This window comes from Anser brachyrhynchus, assembly GCF_964034855.1.
Source record: "Anser brachyrhynchus genome assembly, chromosome: 2".
Classification (NCBI taxonomy): Eukaryota; Metazoa; Chordata; class Aves; order Anseriformes; family Anatidae; genus Anser; species Anser brachyrhynchus.
This window is the reverse complement of record NC_137695.1, coordinates 55,406,315-55,424,219: the sequence shown is the minus strand read 5'-3', so window position 1 is coordinate 55,424,219 and position 17,905 is coordinate 55,406,315. Positions and strand designations below refer to the sequence as shown.

The 17,905-nt window shown below is 39.9% G+C and overlaps 1 protein-coding gene and 1 long non-coding RNA gene across 16 annotated transcripts in view; both read right to left on the bottom strand.

Moving 5' to 3' along the window:
• The window catches only part of TNS3 (tensin 3), a 258,158-nt gene that overhangs the window by 81,044 nt on the left and 159,209 nt on the right, over positions 1-17,905 (bottom strand). The gene's annotated exons all lie outside the window — the stretch shown is intronic.
• On the bottom strand, positions 1,757-17,904 carry LOC308190423. The gene is made up of 3 exons (XR_013947181.1): positions 4,246-17,904; positions 3,984-4,058; positions 1,757-3,841 (listed from the first exon to the last, which is right to left on the bottom strand). It is a non-coding gene; the product is annotated as an uncharacterized lncRNA (long non-coding RNA).

The window sequence follows — 17,905 nt, the reverse complement described above, 5'->3', positions numbered from 1 at the left end:
ATGAAAAATCATTTACTCTTTTTCTTGGTAGTACAAGGAAAAAACAGGATTTCAGTCAGAGCTGCAGTCCTTAGAATATACATAAGACCTCTTCACAGAGGCATGCGTAAGCCTATATCTGTTAGACTATAAAATCTATATACACGTGGAGGTTGTGGTACGCACTTCATGTTTCCAATTTTAATCAGTGAGGCCATATTCCCTCAAGAATCAGTATGTAACTCCTTTCTCAACAATGATGGGAAGAACCTAACATTATAGCTGATCTCTGTGGTACCTGCTCCTCTAAAGTTTATGATTAGCAGCTCATAACAAAAAAGGGCTAGAACTTTCTTTTCTGTTTAGAACATCTTAGGAAAATATAGCAATTTTACAGGAAAATGCATCTACTTGGTTTACTAAGGTAGATGTTGAGAACAGCTAAATTCCTCCTTCCAATTACATATGCACAATTAGCACAGTTCAGTGACATTGGTTATGCACAGAAGAACTGGGTGAGCCAGGTTTCACCTTCTTACAGGGCTAATGAAATCAACTGGAAGGCTTCACTGAAGTAACCACTGAAATGGCTTTTGATCCTAGGACTGACATCCATGATCCCCCCCTGCTTGCTATCTACAGGAACTTGTCCCATATTCTTCAGTCCTTCACGCTGCAGCCACCATTTCTCATTATAGTGTAATACATCTTAATAATTTTTCAATAAGCCACAAAAAAAATGAATGCAAAACATACAGCAAGAAAGTCAAGAACATCACAAATTAGAGATTAAACTTTCAGCCTCTGGACAAACAGCCTAGGTACAGACAGTCTGGACTGTCTGCGTGCTTTATCATATATGTAATATTTTAGACATTATACTTTACCGCAAACAGGATTAGCAAACATATACAATAACATATATGAAATACATACAAAATGGGTAATAAAAATTGTTGAGAAAACTTTTTTTTGTCTCCCAGAAAAAAAACAAACTTGACAAATGTTTATACGCAGTAAGTTAAAAAAAAAAAACACAATCTCTTCCATGTTATTTCAGTACTACCAACACTGGCAATAGATAAAACCACAGAACAATGAATAGTGATTTCCCTCTGGAACATTTTAAAAGCTCAAGAGTTTATTTGAATCCACCTTTTTATCTAAACCATTTTTTCTCACCTCTGACTGTCAGGGTTTTTTAAAATGTCATCTTGACATCATAAACCAAAGAAATTAAATTAAGTCCCAGGAGGCATATTCTTAAATGTATGGAGTAATCCTTTATCAGATTTGCTTTTCCATCTTCCACACACATCACAAAGCTTAATTCAACCTCAGGTAGAGTATGGCTATCGGACTTTTCCTCAATGATGAAAATGAACACAATTCTATTTCTTACAAAAACCTTTAAGAGTAAATATTTCTAGCCAAGAAAGCAAAATGAGTGGTTCTACTTCCAAAGGTTTTTCTTAATGCTCATTTACAAAAGCATTTATATCAAGCAGAAGTTTCTGAAGAACTTTTTCCTACCCATAATTTGAGAACTGTTTGATAAAAAGAAAAACAGACCATTGCAACTTAGGAACAGACAGGTTTTTGTCAAAGGTAACCAACAGCTTAGTCTACATCTGTGGCAGTTGCAGAATCAAAAGATTCACAGAGAAACCAATGCATCAACTCTAACACACATTTTCAAAATATACTTAAAATTGCACCACAGTAATTTCAACATTTTCTACAGGCAGAGTCTTCAAACAGTTTAAACACTTATACATTGGAGGTTATAAGACAGGTTTAATAGATTTTAGCCAATAATTAAAGGACAATTTTTTACTTTTTAAGGACTAGGTACTATGACTTGCCTATTGTTGATTTTAAAATTAGCACATCCAAAAGACCAAAAATATTCCTTTACAGAACAAGTCATCAGGCTAAGGGAAAAAGAAAGCAATTCCCCCTGCAATTGAATTTGTCTACAGGTGAAAGTAGAAGTTTGCTAAATTTATGATATATTGTGTAAATCCCACACTGAGAAGAGCTGCTATGCATGTGGCCAAATGTCTGTGTACAGGTATTTTAAAACAGTATTTATGATAAAAATACTGTACCTAAGGAAAAGATAGACAATTGACAATTTCTCAGCCACTTTCATGCTGTGATTTCTCATAAATTCTCACTGCTGCTAGGACAATGAAGCACTCGCGGAGCTTCAGCACGAAAGGACAGAAAAACTTTCATACAGAATTATTTAATACAGTTACCACAATAAATTGCAAAAATTAAATAAGCAAACAAACTGGCAAGAGTAACTATTAGGTGGCATTTACTTTTCTATGCAGTTAGTTTTGAGTTTAAAAAAACAGAAAACACATAACACTGCCTAGATTTGAATACTTGAATATCCTGACACAAAACAGACTTGAAGAGGTTACAGATTTGAACTAGGATATGGTAACATAAATATAGGACTAGTACTCTTTCAAGAAATCTTCTTGACTTTTCAATTATCCAAAGCTAGGCTGTAAATCCTTCACACATGCTAGCCAGCCATAAATACTTCACTCCAGATGAATCATTTGAGCACACACATTTGGTTCCCCATACAGAAATGTTACATACAAAATCTTTCAACTTCTCAAGTACAATCAGAGAACCTAGGAAAGTGATAAAAACCCCTTCTGCATGTGCCTTCATTTGACCTCCCAGTATCATTACACAGCACCACAGCACAGCAACAAAACTCCAGATGAGAAGATGGCCAGACTGCCAGTGGACTGTTAATCTGAAGGTCAAGCACATCACATAAACATACTATATAATGAGCTATATATTTTATATATATTCTTTATATATATTCTTTTTTCTCTGCCTCTCCTAAAAAAGAGGTTGAAAAAGTTGGGGTTATTTAGCCTAGAGAAGAGAAGACTCCAGGAAGACATTTTAACATCTTTCCAATACTTAAAGGGGGCATATGGGAAACATGGGAAGGGACTCTTTATCAGGGAGTATAGTGCCAGGACAAGGGGTAACAGTTTTCAACCAAAAAAGGGTAGGTTTAGATTTGGTATAAGAAAGTATTCACAGTGAGGGTGGTGAGGCACTGGAACATGTTGCCCAGAGAAGCTGTGGATGCCCCATCCCTGGAAGAGTTCGAGGCCAGGCTGGATAGGGCTTTGGGCAACCTGATCTAGTGGAAGGTGACCCTGCCCATGGCAATGGGGTTGCAACTGGATAATCTTTAAGGTCTCTTCCAACCCCAAACATTCTGTGATTCTATGATATTTGTTCATAAGACCAGGACAAACTATTCAAATACTATAACCTTCAAAATACAAGGTATTTAATAACACCTGAATTTTATATCTTATCATTTGCTCAACCGTAATTTTGGAATACCTCCACACTAGGACTTTCCAACTTTGCTTTACTCTGGCCTTTGTGCATGTTTTTCCCCATAAAGTGATACCCAACTTAATTGCAAATGTGAAGCTTTATGTGTAGTGAATATTTTTGGACCAAAGAAAATTAGAAAATATACTGGCAAAGCATAAATTTATTCTGTGCACCTTGATAAATAATGGCACTGCAGAGGCCTTATGTATTCAATACCTCTTCTCAATGCACAACTCAGTCCCTACTCTCATTTTTCCCAAGGAAGTACCACTCTGTAAAACATGAGAGTAATGCAGCTGTCAAAAAAACATGGGAAGTTCACAAGGGTGGAGACCTAAGTAATGCTGGAATTTAGTTAAACAAATTGAAGGGGCCCACTTTCTTTCAGTCTGACTTCTCTTCCCAGGAGGTGCTCCAACACACTGAATTGCCCAGCCTGAAGTCTGGCAAAATTCACACACTGAATCTGAAACACACAGACACACCAGTGTCAGGAGCCCCCTTATAAATAGCCTCAAAGCAAAGGCTATGCGAGTATTTTCATTCCCATACCTTATACACAAAGAGCAACTTACATAAAAATTAGAAGCTGAAATACCAACACATACCCAATTCAGTGGCTTACATCCAAGTCCATGTTTCCTGGCAATGCCCTTCTTGAAATCCAAATACCTGAAGGCAGACTTGTGAGTAAAAAGACATTTCAGTCTTCCAGCCCAGCTTGTCCCCCCAGCTATCCCCTGTCTATTCACCACTTGTGAACACACAGACAAATGCAAGCCACCTATGTAAACACATATACCACAAATTCAACAAGAGCCATTCTGACCCAGACCACTTGAACATAAAGAAGGTTGTAAATATACAAACCTTTGCACACTGTTCCATTGTTCATGTTGCAGCAGGAAATATTACAGGAGATTTGGATTTTTTTTTTTCAATCTCACAAATAAATATTTCTCTCTTCAGGCAAATGTGGACAAGTCCAGAGTTGCATTCCTCCCAAGTTAAATCTTTTTCTGTGCATTTGTCTTTTCCTTTCTCCCTCCCTAACAAACACAGGCCCTCATGCCTTGCAAACTCTTCCCATACAGTTCCTCTAAAATTAATACATAAATACATGTGGTCTGTATTTCCAGCTCTTGAACTACAACAACACTTCTTACCTCTTTACTAGGCAAATTCATGAACTTTCTGCAATAATCAATCAACAGCTCATTTAAATCAACTAATACTCTCTAAGCAACTGTATACTGAGGAAATACAAGAGTTAAGGAAAACACTCCAGCTTAAAAAGGCAAGAAATGTCTCTACTCCTGCTGTTTGAGCTGCAGCTGCTGTTCCTGCTCTTGGAGGTAAATAAATGGTCTTGCTAAAGAAGCATGAGACTTCTATCAGGAGAAAAAGCAAATGAAAATGTAAACACAAGGGAGGAGCGGGAGGGGACAATCAGGTTCAATGAAATCTGAACTCCCGGAGGGGAAGAGGAATACAAATGCCTTGACTGAAAAGGTAATTCAGTATACAAGCTATTTCCTTACACTGGTACTTTTCTCAGTCTGTTTGAATATCCAGTGAAGCCAAGCGGGTTTCAATTTTCAAACCATTTAGCTACACACTCATGATTGCCTTATGATTGCCTTTTTCCTGGAACATGCAGCCTTTAGAAAACATTGTTCTTCTGTATTGAACAATCAGGTCAGCCACTCGCATCACTGAAGTCTTCAAAAATTGTGCGTTGTTGGAGTTCTCAGGTAAGAAAAACTTTCTGGAAGTCCTGTGGTGATTGTGCTTATTTTTATGTAGCAGCTGCTGCTCTCAAGCTCTCACACACTGGCAGGCATTGACTCCTTCTCTGTCTCTGGAATGAATCAGCTCAAACTAGGAGGAGCAAGCCTGTTAGTTACTCCTTTAATAACAGCCGTATCTCACCACATGGCAGCCCATAAACTTTGGCTCTAAATATTCAAAATGTGTGCATGCATCACCAAAAGACAGCCATGCCTCTAGACAACATTCAATTTTTGTTTAAGGGACTTTCAATTCTTTAATGACTTCTCACTTGAACAAAGGATAAAAGTAGCTCTCATATTGACAAAATACATCTACCTATTCATTGATTATGAAAGAGTTAGAAGTTAAGTTCAAACCCAATTCAAAAAGCACTTGCTTTCCTGTTCATGTGTTGCTGTTCTTACAAATCTGTAAATGGCTGCACATTAAATTAGTCAAGAGTCCGATAAAAGACACAAACCATACACACAAGCTATGCAGACAGTACTCTTTGAAAGCCAGAGAACTGGCTCTCTGCTCCTGGATTACTAGTAGGACAATACAGAATCACTGAAAACTTCCAAAATTTGCCTCAAAAATGTGAAAAGAAACAAAAAAGGCATATTCAAAACTCAATATAAATGGATTAGTCTCATATAAGATGCAACTTCTGTTTTGGTCTCACTACATTTTGGTTCACTGTGAGAAAAGAACAAACAAAAATACAATACTACTCCTTAGTCCAATTGCAGGCCCCTTCTGCTCTTTTGGAAGCCTACAGTTCATGTGCTGGTGATTTTATCAGCAGTCAGCAGGCCTGAACACAGACTGAGGTGCAACAGTGACACGTGCTAGTTAGAGTAGCAGAAGAAACCTGAATCAGGTAACATCAGCTTTTAACAGATTAACCTCTCCTGGGGAGAATTTATTTGCAAATGATTAATTCAGACAGATCTGTAATGTTGCTTTAATTTTATTGTCCTACATAGATAGCCTTAGTGGTACGCCACACAATCACAGCAAGAATGCTTTGGGAACTCAGGCAAGCTCTGCATAGCTAAACTTCTGTAATTGGAATTGTGTGGCAGTCTTTTTGTAATGGAGGGGCTGCAGGGGTGATTTCTCTTACAAGAGACCAGGAGCTGCCCGAAGTCTGATTACAACCAGTTCCAGCAAACTCCAAAAGGGACATGCTAAAGGACAAAGCTGAGCCAATGAGCAACACTGATTACACCTCTGTGAAGAGGTGTATTTAAGAAAGAGTAAAACAAACAAAAAAAAAAACAAAAAACACTGCAGGTGGAAGAGAGGAAAGAAAATCAGGTGAGAAACAACTCTGCAAACACCAGGGGCAGAGAAGAAGGAATGGGAGGAGGTGCTTCAGACGCTGGAGCAGAGATTCCCCTGCAGACTGTGGAGAAGACTGGTGACACACGTTTTCCCCCTGCAGCACATGGAGAACCACAGTAAAGCAGATATCCACACTGCGGCCCATGGAAGACCCCATTCCAGAGTATTTGTTTATATCCTGAAGGAAGGTGCAGCTCCTACTCACACAGGAATAGGCTCCTGGCAGGAGCTGCAGCCCATGTAAGGCAGCACACACTGGAGCAGGTTTTCTGGCAGGAACCGTGGCCCATGGGCGACCCACACTGGCAAATTCTGTTCCTGAAGAACGGCACTCCATGGAAAGTATCCATACTGGAACAGTTCTTGAAGAGCTATAGCCCATGGGAAGGACACACATTGGAACAGTTCGTGAAGGACTGTATCCCATGGGAGGGAGACCCTATGCTAAAGTAGGGGATGAGCGTGAGACAAAAGGAGTACCAGACACGAAGTGTTATGGGCTGTAATCCATATATCTCCCTACACCAGTCAGGGGAAGGAGGAAGTAGAAGAAGGGACTGAAGTTGAGCCTGGGAAGAAAATGTGTGTGAGTGGGTGGGTGTTCTAACTGTTCTTGGTTCATAAACTTTCATCTGGAAATCATCTAATCCATTTTTAGAGAGTTTTAAAGACAATTGTATTTTGAGGATAACACAATGGACTGGAGAAAAAAGAAAAGAGTATGAAGTCATTTTCTACCACTGTTTTTTCCTTCCCCTGACTATCCAAGACATCCAAGCAAATGTTGATGTTCATATGAGGATTCAATTTTAAAGAACTATTTTTCCGAAATGAAGTAGCAGTAAGTCAGTCATCAGGAAGCTGCTTGGTTTGCTATGTTTGCCCATTTATTAACAGAAAAATAAATGAGGATGAAGAAAATCAGAAAGAGGCAAGTACCATAAAAACCACGACACTTTGAAAGGAAAACAGCCAAGAGGGTTGCTGTTAGCAAAATGCTAACAAGCAAGACCATCAGGCTCACATGAGGTCCTTAAAGCTTGAATCTTTTGAGAAGCAAAGGAGGGGCATCCAACACATTATAGAATCCTCATCATTAGCAAATCCTAGTGTATATTTCCCAGCCACTCATACGGGTCACATTTGGACTTTAATGATTTTACAAGTACTCTGGAGTTAGAAAAAACTGCTTCACAACGCACAGTTCTAGACCAGGACACACACACAGAAAGCACAATGCACAAGGGTGTTCAGTGTACATACGCCTGGCTGCAGGCAGAGAGAGGGAACTTAATTGCTTCTCTTTCTGATCTTAGGACAGTCACAGAATAAGCAAGCACAAAATCATAATTTGTACTGAAGTATTTTCAGTTCATTTGTTTGATTCATTCTTTCAATCTCTGCTGCTGCCATACTAACCCTACTGCAGGCAACTAAGGTGTTACAAGAAAATGATATCCGATACCTAAACCATAACAAGAATTATTTTTCCTTGCCTCCTGAAGCTAACAGGTAAGACGTCTCACTGTCTTCACAAGAGAGAAGCAGAGCTGTTCAGGAAGCAGCTGCAGGGAGGGAACACACAACTGTGGCAGAGGTTTGCCTTTCAGGACTCTTTATTCAAACTTTTAAGCAGATTGTAAAATTAGATTAAGAAGAGCTTCTTCCTGATGTAAATGTGCGTGGTATGAGATACTGATTCTGGCATTAATGTTTAAATTAATGATGCTAATAACAATAGACTGTAGTTGACGTGACTAAGAAACAGGCAGATGTGAGAAGGTAAGTGCAAGTCTGCTCAGGAACCCAAATAAGCTGGGCAAGAAACACTTGCATGAAAAAGCAGTGTTATGTGGCCCTGAGATAACGGCTGTTAGATGATATGTAAAGAACATAGGAAGGGGAAGAGAGAACATCACCCATAGTCACGTGCTATCTTCCTCCTAGTTTCTGATTATCCGAATCCTTCTGTGCTGAAGAGAGGCCCTTTGCACAGTTTTATAAAAATAGAACTGCAAAAGATAGCTGAATGTATACCAGATGTATACCAGAAACACCTATTAAACCACTTAAATTTTACCCTCTGTTCTTTGCGTCTAAATGTGTAATTACTGCCTTGACAAATGGCTAGTAAATAACATTCTTGGTATAACAGCACTGCCTATTATCAAGATATGATAAAAATTAATTGGAGGACATAACAAAAACATTTTTAAAAGCAAGTAATTGGCTCTGCAGTAGCTTTGAAATTACTTGAGGTGGGCAACCTGTGCTTCAAATAAAGCCATGCAGTTTTAAAGATACTGATATCAGGGTGAGGAGGATGAGAAGGTGAGTGTGTCCAAGAAACCTTCACAGAATGAAAGGCAGAAAAGTTACTGGAGTACGTAAAGTAGGATTTGAAAAAAAAAAATTGAGGATAAAGGAGTTCATATAGGAAAGAGAAAGGAAAGTATAGGCAATGAGAGGCAGGAGGCTAATGGAGAAAAACAGGGGCCTAGGGAACCTGAGGAATCCTTCTTCTAATCTGTTCTTGTTTTCAGACATTAAGACTTTCAAATTTATTTATTTATTTTTTAATCTTAGCTATAACAAGCCTTCTCTGGCACTTAGAATCGTTTTGGGCTTTTTGTTTTCATTTAAGACAAATTTAACTAAAGCAGAACATACAAATTGTATCTAACAAGATCAGTATAAGTAAAATGCACTTAATTCCTCATTTCAGACAGTGACTTACTGATAAGCTTACCATTTGGGCAAAACCAAAAATATTTTTAGTGCACACAGAGCTTGACGAGCCAAGTCAAGCTTGCTTGCTCAGCCTAGCACTTAAGTAAATATGCAAGACTTTCAAGAAGGTGTTCAGGATGCCTCATGAGATACTCAAAGAAAATAAGTCACTTTGAATGAGTAAGTCCTTTGAAAGTCCAGCCCTTGACTACATATAACTATCGTCTCCTAACTGACCTATTCAAAGTACTACAACTTTTTGTCTTGTTTTCAAAAATTATATAAAACAAACAAACAAACAATAAAACATGGACATAAGAGATTATAGACTGGAACGATCTTAGTTAATCAAGCACAATCTTAAGAACACCTGCATGAACTTGCACTCATTCCCTAACATACGGAGGAAAAGAATATTTAATCCACATATTTCTGTACTGGTTTAATCAATGCTCTAATAAAGGAGGATCAAAGGGAGAATTAAAGAGTACCTATTACGGCACAAGTGGAAATGAAACCTTGCAATCCTGTGTTTATATTCAACATTGCTGGCATACAAAACAAACCGCTTTATATTAATTTATCTCCAACTTATTGCTGGTGTTTATTCGGTTTACATAGCAAGGTTTTGGTAGCCAGGGACTGCAGGGGTAGCCTCTGTGAAAAGAATCCAGAAGCTGCCCCATGTTAAATAAGGGCCAGTTTCAGGCGGCTCCAAAGGGACCTGCCCAGAGCTGAGCCAAATAAGCGATGTTGTCTGTGCCTCTGTGAAAGCATATTTAACAAAAGAAAAAAACATAAAAAAAAATAAAATTAAAATTAAAAACTGCTGCACAACAGCAGCTGGGAGAGTGAGGAGGGAGAAACAGCTTTGCAGACACCAAGATCAGTGAAGAAGGAGGGGAAGGAGGTGCTCCAGGTGCCAGAGCTGAAGTTCCCCTGTGGCCTGTGGAGAGGCCCCTGGTGGAGCAGGCTGTCCCCCTGCAGCCCATGGGCCCCACATGGAGCAGATCTCCACGCTGCAGCCCATGGAGGAGCCCATGGTGGAGCAGGTAGATGTGACACAAAGAACGCTGTGGCCTATGAAGAGCCCCCGTTGGAGCAGACTCTGACCAAGAGCTGCAGCCCATGAAGAGGAGCCCACACAGGAGCAGGGGATCTGGCAGGAGCTGCCACCTTTGGGGGACCCATGTTGGAGCAGTCTGCTCCTGAAGGATGGACCCCGTGGTACAGGCCTATACTGGAGAAGTTTGAAGAGCCTTTGGGAAGCCCATGTAGGACTAATTCTGGAAGGACTGTATCCCATGGGAGGGACCCCCTGTGGAGCAGGAGCAGAGAGTGACCGTGAATGAGTGGCGGAGACAAAGTGTTACAGACTGACTGCAATCCCCATTCCCTGTTCCCCTGCACTGCTCGGAGGTGGGAACATAGAAGAGGGTGGATGGGGGAAAGGTGTTTTTGGTTTGCTTTTAGTTCTCATTCCTTTCCTTTTGAGGAGGGGGAGTGAGAGAGCGGTTGTGGTGGAGTTCAGCTGCCCAGCTGCGTAAAACCACCACAGTCTCATGATTAAGAAGAATAACCGAATTTAAAATAAGAAATAATAACAATCCAAAGAAGAAAATACAAAATGATAATAAATAGAAGACATAAGCTTCCTCAAAGAAAAACAATTAAAGACAAACACTCCAAAGCATTTCAGAGTTTGTTTCAAGATGCCAGCATTTTATAGCGTAAATTTTTCTATTTTCTAGAAATGTTTTTATTTGCACTGTCAAACAGGAAAGAAGGGAAATCGTTGTAGGACACCTTGTTATCCCCACCTCCTAACACATCCCTCTTTGTCTCAAAGAATACTGAATCCAGCTGGTGACTAAAAGCTGGAATTACCTTTTATTCACTAACAATTTATTCTTCAGCTTCACTCACCACAAATGTCATCAAACCAGCTGTTTTCTTTGGTAGGCATCTGAATTCCTTTTAAGCTACCAAAGCCAAGCAATTTTGCCTCAGCCCTTGAGTTTTGCAATCCTAAAAGGCCCCTCTGGCAAAACACATGTTTAACTGCATGAGAGGGCACCTCCCTATTCAATAGCTATTTACTTTGGGTTGAGAAGGAGAAAAAATTGCGATAAAAGTCAAACACCTCTTCTAGTCACATGACATGGGTACATACCAGAATGTTGTTTATTGCCTACCTGGTGACACTTCTCAGATACTTTTTTTTATGAAAAGAAAATGAGTGGGAGCAGGTCAGTGTATAAACTGCTAGAAAATTTCTTATACAACAGTCCAGAGACATAGGAATTTGAATTCATCCTGCCCTACCCTATTTAGCTTGAATTAAAAACATCCTTTTGTTTCCAGAATTGTTTCTTTTCTAATTAGCAAACATTATTAGCTAGCCAAGCCAGTTTGCTAGGAAACAAGCAGCAAGGTTCATAAGAGAAAGATGGTTTCAGTCTTGTAAAGACTTGCTGAAAGTCCTGCTCTTGTCATTTTTAGCAATTTGTAACATGTGCTCATGTTCTTTTCTTTCCACAGACTGTAGAGTTGGCAGACAAAAGACCACAGTGGGATCTAGCAGTCATTAGCAGAAGTGACATGTCTTAAAATGGAATACCGAACAAGAATTTGGTACACTCTTGTTGTCAATCCACTGAATTCAGTTAAACAAAACAACATTTTAGACAATTATAACCCCTTTGCTGCTATCAGTTTTATTTATTAAAACAACAAAAAGAACAAAAGCCAACACTATATCTCAACAAACTGAATAGTAGACATAAATAGCAGTACAGCATCCCAGTCACACACATCCCATGGTCATCACCTCAAAACAGAGTTGTTCCTTCATGGCAGATTCATTCTCTTTCTAGAATAACCTTAGTGTGCTATTAGGATACTGAGAATAAATCTGAGATAAAGCAGCTTTAGACACTGCAAAAGGAACCACAGCAGTCATCTTTCCTTCCAATTTCTCATATTCCCTAGCAAAAGGAAGTTTCTGCTCTTTGGCAATACATATAATTTTTATTTTAATGTATCTGATTTTATTTTCAGAACACCTCAAAGCCCAGGCTGTACTGGGATCTTCCTGTGGTTTCCACACAAACTAATGGTTCCTATCCAAAAGGGGAGTTGCATTTTCAGCAGATTTGAAGTGTTTGTTTTAACAATATCATCTCTTACCTACTATATAAATAATCCTGAAAATATATAATGTGAACTGAAAAAAAGTTCTCATTAATACATTTTATTAATGTATTATCAAGGGTGCGGGTGGGGGTGGGGGGAGAGAAACAGGTGGCACAATACAGTGAGAATAGTAAGTGTAAAGCACATGAAAAGTTTTCCAGGGGGTAGGAGGTGGGAACACTTATTTCTTTCAACATTCTCGTCCCATAAAAATTACTTTATCCTTATTCACCACTACTTTCCCTCTCCCTTTGAATACCTCCAAAAATATCGCAAACAAACTCAATCCCCCCAAATCAGTTTAAATATAAAGGAGTGTATATGACCTTAGCAATCAAAACGAAGACAGACAGTGAAGTGTGGCTGAAAATACGTGAACTACAAAACTCCTGAAAAACATGATTATCAACAGGAATGAAAACACATTTAAATTTCTTGAAATAATAGAAGGTACTATTCATTTGTGACCACAGGTTGTATATTTTTGTCAATGCAGCAAATGAGAAACCTTCTGTAAATCTACAAATATCTACTTTATGGTACTTGCTGCCTTAACACTGCAAAAATAAGAGTACTCAGCACAATCAAAAATCATTTCTGTTCCTACCTGCCCACAAAACACATTTAAGACTTGATGAGTACCATGACGTTAAAACCACAAGAAAACCAATGACAACTATCTCAGACTTCTATACGGCAGGAGGACGATGTTTCAGTTCTTGTGGTTTCAAATCTTACACTCAACTGCAGGCGTTTAAATCCATGTTACACAAGTCTCTGTGCAAATGTACTACTTGAGGAAGAAGAAGTTTGATACAAACTCAGAATTAAAAACTAATAAAATCTTCAATTTACTATGGAGGACCATTAGTGCAACATGTAACAGACAGTTCTCAAGTGATCTAACAGAAACAGCATTTATGAAAAGAAATTCAACTAATTTATTGCTTCCCAATCGTCAAAATTCCTGTACTGTTAAGGGATAAGGAACTAATTCCAAAGAGCAAGCTGTCCATAGCCTGGCCATATTCAATGCAAGCATACTCAACTTTATTATCATCACAGGGTTCAAGGTCACTTAAAAGGCAATAGTTTCTGTCTGCAATACTGTATTACACTAATAAACTAAGATAAAATCATAGAATCATTAGGGTTGGAAAAGACCTCCAAGATCATCTGGTCCAACCAACAACATACCTACAATGTCACCCACTAAACCATGTCCCTAAGCACCACATCCAACCTTTCCTTGAACATACCCAGGGACAGGGTCTCCGCCACCTCCCCGGCCAACCCGTCCCAATGCCTGACTGCTCTTTCTGACAAGAAATACTTTGAGTACATATTTCTTTTTTCATGTCCTTTCATCTCTCGTTCTTTTGCTAACAATGCCAAATAGGTGTAGGATTTCAAAAGAGATAAACTGCTTTCTTCTTCTCTATTTTTCCATTTTAACACACTGAAAATAGCTTGGAAATAGCCATTACACGCATACCTACAAAGGAAACCATGTTCACTTCAAAGAGCTTGGCTGTAGCCTTTCTGGCCACCTTGATTTGGAATTTCAAAACTCTTTTTGAAATGAACAAGATGCATAACTGCAATACAGGAATACTGTCACATTCACGTTATTCCTACTGAAATTCCCATAGAAAACAGGCAGAAGTAAAATTGTGAAGTCCAGTTCCTACAAAAGGCCAGGAGTAATGGAGTAGATCTGAAACAGGCACTCCATGAGATCTGTCCACATTTTAAACATGTCACCACTGTTAGGCAGACTTCCAAATGCACCACATCCTGTATCTTGGTCTTTTCTGAGGTACAAAAGAGTTTCTCTCTATGACTTCAAGACTGTAGCTAAAAGATTCATATGCCAAGCTTTTTGACTTTGCTCACTATCTGGATGTGAAATTAGCGTCTCCTGTTAGCGGTCTCTCACCTGTGGTGAAAACCAGGATTCAATACAACCTTTTAATGCAAAAGCATGATATTGAACCACTGCCACAAACCATAAGAGAAGTCTGTCCTGTTGTTTATAAATCGTAAGTAAAGGAAGACCTAAGCAAACTGTGTTTACCTCGAATGGCAAATTAGGTTTACCTTTGTTTTGAATACAGATCTCATCCTTCGGAGAAAACATAGCTGTTCCCTTGTGCATGTGTTTTAGCCACTCTTGATCTTTTGCCAAAGCTGCGCAGAGACAGATGCTCTGCCTGCAATTCCACTGTTGAATTCCATAGGTTCACATTTATCCTGCCTCTTAAATGTTTGCTTGAGGAAGGAGTATCTGGATACATCTCATGTTTCTATGGTACATTCTCTAGCTTCTCTAGTGACTTCTCTACAGATCCATAATAAATTTCTCAATATCTATGCCAACATATCGTATTTATATTGCATCTCAGGTGATTGAAAATGCATCAAGCACGCAAATTACCAAAAAAAAAAAAAAAGCCTATTAAGTAGCACATATGACTTCCAAACATCAGGAAAACAAGGTAATTGTACTTTTGAATGGTCTATGATGAAGTCTTCTATATAAAGTCATTAAGACATGAGCAACATACTGTTCTGTATCTTCCAACAATGTGCTGCCTAAGCATTTATCTCTGCTTTCAATTTCCTGTACTGATGTAGCCACTTATAATACAATGCATGCGGATGGGAGGATAGGAAGGTCAGATCTGTCTATCCAATGAATCTTAGCAGCTAAAATATTTAACATCAATTCACTGCTTGCTGACAGTTACGTTTACACAAAGTAGGGGATAAGAAAGGAAGCACATGCCACAGAAACATCCTGAGCACTGCCTCCTAAAAGCACAGGATCAGGCAATTCCAAAATATCGGAAGTCAAGCAGGCGGGGCAGAAGGCCGGGATCCTGACCAGGGATCTTCTTCTGGAGCTTAGGCATAAAAAGAAAGTGTATGGCTACTGGAAGCAGGGTCAGGCAACATGAAAAGACTACAGGGTTGCTGTTCACGTTTGTAGGGAGAAAATTCATGCAGCCAAAGCCCAATTAGAGTTGAAGCTGGCCAGGTCTGTGGGAGACAATAAAAAGGGCTTTTTTAAATACGTAAACAGAAAAAGGAGGACCAGAGAAAACATAGGTCCGCTACTTGATGGGGATGGTCACCTCATAAACAAGGACATAGGCAAAGCAGAGACGTTTAATGCCTTCTTTGCCTCTTTCTTCAACGCCAATGATGGGCTTTGGGACCCCAGGTGCCCAGAGCTGGAGGACCATGATGGTGGGAGTGATAAACTCCCAGCCAACCCTGAACGTGTGCAGGATGTGCTGCTCCACCTGGATCCATACAAGTCTGTGGGGCCGGATGGGATTCATCCTGGGGTACTCAGAGAGCTGGCTGACGTCATCGTGGGACCTCTCTCAATTTTTTTTCAACGGTCTTGGGAATCTGGAGAGGTCCCAGTAGACTGGAAGCTGGCAAATGTTGTGCCAATTTTCAAGAAGGGCAAGAAAGAAGACCCTGGTAATTACAGGCCTGTCAGTCTCATGTCAGTGCCTGGTAAAATTATGGAGATTATCCTTGAAGTTATTGAAGCGCACCTGGGGGACAATGTAGTCATCGGTCGTAGCCAACAGGGGTTCACAAGGTGTAGGTCCTGTTTGACAAATTTGATTTCCTTTTATAATAAGATCACCCATCTAGTCAATCAAGGGAAGCCAACTGATGTAATCTTTTTGGATTTCAGTAAAGCTTTTGATACAGTTTCTCATAGGATCCTACTGGACAAAATGTCCAGCATACAGCTAGATAAAAACATCACGCGATGGGTGAACAGTTGGCTGATGGGTAGGGCTCAAACAGTTGTGGTAAATGGGTCTGCATCAGGCTGGTGGCCAGTCACCAGTGGGGTCCCCGAGGGCTCCATTTTAGGGCTGGTTCTTTTCAATGCTTTCATAAACAATTTGGATGCAGGACTAGGAGGTGTTTTGAGCAAATTTGCTGATGATCCTAAGCTGGGAGGGGTTGTTGACTCTGTTGAGGGTGGAAAGGCCTTGCAGAGAGATCTGGGCAGATCGGAGAGCTGGGCAATCACCAACCACATGAAGTTTAACAAGAGCAAGTGCCGGGTCCTGCACCTGGGACAGGGCAACTCTGGCTGCACATACAGACTGGGGGACAAGACGCTGGAGAGTAGCCCCACAGAGAGGGATCTGGGGGTTTTGGTTGACAGCAAGCTCAATACGAACCAGCAGTGTGTCCTGGCAGACAGGAGGGCTGCCACCCATGGAGAGGAGACCACAGTGGTGCAGGAGGTCTGGTGGGAGCTGCTGCACATGGGGGGCCCATGCTGAAGCAGTCTGTTCCTTAAGGACTGTGCCCCATTGTATGGACCCATTAATACGGGTCCATATTCAGTCCATGCAGTTCTTCTTCTTTTCCCTTCCAACCCCTACAATTCTGTGATTCTGTGACTCAAGAACTGCAGTTTGTGGGAAGCCCACATAGGATCAGTTCAGGAAGGACTGCATCCTGTGGGAGGGGCCCCACACTAGAGCAGGGGAATAGGATGAGGAGGAAGGAGCAGCTGAGACAGTGTTATGGATTGAGGTAGAAGAGAGTGGATGGGGGTGAAATGGTGTTTTTAGTTTGCTTTTAGTTCTCACTGCTCTAGTCTGTTATTATTTGTCAATAAATTACATTAATCTCCCTATGCAAACTCTGTTTTGCCCATGATGGTAATTGGTGAGTGATCTGTCTGTCATTATCCCTGCCCTTGAGCCCTTTTTCATCATATTTTCTCCCTCTGTTCCTTTGAGGAGGGTGTGAGAGAGAGAGACGTGGTAGAGTTTAGCTAGCCATTGGTGTGAAATCACCACAGTACTTACATGAAGACTACATCCAATAAAATCACAATCACTCCCTCAGGCAAAGCATCAGGAAAGCATGCACTCTAAAGTCAGAATACGAAGGCTGCTATTGGAGGCTTTTATCTTCTGCATTTACCAGCATATTACAGAAAAAGTAATAATAATAAAGAAATAAAAGGACAATTCAGAAGCTGGTATAAGGTGAAATTTGCAAATATGCACATCTTTTCCTGTTCATTTATCTATCACTTCACAGACCAGTACACCTCCTCTAACACTCCAGACAATATAGTAAGCACTCAAGGCCACATCATTTTGTTCTTAAAATTCCATGTTAGGAGTCAAACTAGAAGCTTTAGAATAAAAACATTTTAACGCTAGTTTACAAATAAGTAACTCATATCAACTATTTGTGTCTCAATCCAATTTAATGTATTAACAAGAATCTCTTTTAAACTAGTACAGCCTTCTTTCTATGGAAAAGAAAAGCGACAGTAAGGTTAAACAGACAGTGGTGGACAGCTACTTAATTCCTCATATCAGTGAGGTGGCAGTAGGTGCAAGCAAATGATATCTCCTTCCTCCCTTTCAAACACTCTTGTACGGTTGCCAAAGGTTTTGCCTTGGTCTCTTAACAGAAT